Below are 2,346 nucleotides of genomic sequence, written 5' to 3'. Positions count from 1 at the left end.
TGTAATAATATGTAATAATATGTAATAATATGTAATAACATGTTTTCTTATTGTGCAGACAGAATCAGACTGCAGAGCTTCTACATATCTTGATGTGTTGTATCTGGCATCATTATATTAGTAAAGAGGTTCATACATCTTTTTAAACAGAGAGAAGCAGGGAGAGCTGCAGATTTAAAGATGAAACATTTACTGGGATATGCAACATGCAATAAAATATATCCCCAAGTTTACCAGAAAGTTTACAGGAAACAGAACTCTATGCTATATTTAAAACGCAGCATATCCTTATTTTTCTAGATGGATGGAAAATTGTAAATTCTAGGGATGCATGATTTATCGATTTTGGCATTGGAATCAGCTGTTATTTATTATTTTTCAATATAAAGTAATGTTTTTTGGTCCTATATGTGTAGTGCACTAAAAGGAATCTCTCTAACATCTTTACATATAAGTATCAGTGTGTTATGGTTCTCTTGTGCTCTCAACAATAGGAAAGCATTCAATAAATAGATGTTTGAGCTCATTTTTGGAAAATACAAAAACCTAATATAAGGGTAGGTCCCGAGTGTCCCCACCAACTTTCATCACAAACTTACACCCTTGCAGCAGAGTGATTTATTTACAAGTAAGGCGAGGACCTTTTGGTTAGGTTTGGAACTAAAGTGTGAATTCTAGGCGTATATTCCCTTTGGTTTAGGGTTAAGCCATAGAAATAGTTGAAAATGAATATTAAATATGTGTGTTGGTGTCTCCAGTATAGACTGGTATAGTGCGCCAACTATTGAATCTTGTTTTTCAACCCTGCTGATTAAATATTGCGCATATATTCCACATGTTATATTGTGTTGGAGTTTATCATCGGATCATGTCAAAAAGCAGCTAGACGGCCGCTTATATTCATCCATGTTTATGCTCTTATATTTACTGTGTTAATTATTTTTTGTTGTTAGTCTTATATTTGCTTGCAGACTATTTTTTTCGGTGTTTATTTACTGTTAAACTGAAATGTGAAATATTGTGAACAGCCGCATCTGTCTGACGCGCAGTGGTTCAGAACAAAAATGTTCCGAGTGTTTTGCGCAGCATCTCGCGACACAAAGCAGAAAAACGTTACAGAGGTACCAGTTATCCAAATTTTTCATATTTGGTTTGCATTTCGTTCACAAAAGGTTTCATAGAATTTTTTTTAATGCTTTTTAGAGAACTTTATCTGTGTTCCAGCAATCTGGAATGCGCTTTAGTCTGACATTTCGATGATGTATTTGAGTTAAAGGTTGGCAGTTTTAAATGTCATGTATTATTATAATCCAGGATACAAGACAAGAAATTAAACATTAAAAAAACGTTGACTGAATCTTAAGTACATTTGAATAAATAAATAAATTGTAGGCTACTTAAAGTCTAACTTTGAATGATGAAAAATTTGATTGATAAATAATTTCCCGAAAAAAATATTAAATAATACATCTTTATTGTTATTATTGTTGTTATTATTATCATTTATATTAGTAGTACTATTATTACAAAATACAATAGTACACTATATTATTACATTGCATATAATTTCCTAAGGTGTGAAATAAGTTTTTTCTTTACAGTTTAAGAAAATATTCTAAAGAAATGTGCAATAGGCTACTCATGACAAAATAATTATGTTAACAAATGCATACATATTTACACAAAAATTCACCCAGCCCACTCTCACACAGACTTTAGGGCAAAATAAGTATATACCATGTTAATGAAACAAAGGTCTATTATGAAGTAATACAAATGTTTTATTTGCCAACTATTTTGAAAAGTTACAGCTCAACTTAAAAATTTACTACCCACTATAATAAATAAGGTTGAAGCTGATCTGGTTGATATCATTTTTGATGTTGACATAAGATTGAGTGAATGCAAAGCAATATATATGTGGTATATAATTAATTTCACTCTTATCCAGAAACCTAATAAAATAATTAGGAGTGACTCCAACTTCAGCTCTCTCCGTTTCAGTTGCTCTGTCCTTGGGAAAGACACTTTACCTACATTACCTACTGATGGTGGTCAGAGGGCCCCGTGCCGCCTGTGTGCGGCAGCCTCACGTCTGTCAGTGAGCCCCAGGGTAGCAGTGGTTACAGAGAAGCTCACTACCATCAATATGTGAATGTTTGCATGAATGACTAAATATAGTGTAAAGTGTTTTGGAGTCTCATCTCTTGAAAAGCGATTTTTAGCTACAGGCCATATGTATCTAAAACTGAAAATGAATGAATGAAACATTATAATAAACATTATCATCATAATAGTTCCAGCTTGAAAGTATTTAATTAATTGCAAATAAAAGAAACAAAAGCA

Source organism: Cyprinodon variegatus, unplaced genomic scaffold (assembly GCF_000732505.1).
Source record: "Cyprinodon variegatus isolate N-32 unplaced genomic scaffold, C_variegatus-1.0 Scaffold185, whole genome shotgun sequence".
Classification (NCBI taxonomy): domain Eukaryota; kingdom Metazoa; phylum Chordata; class Actinopteri; order Cyprinodontiformes; family Cyprinodontidae; genus Cyprinodon; species Cyprinodon variegatus.
Note: the sequence above shows the minus strand (reverse complement) of the source record.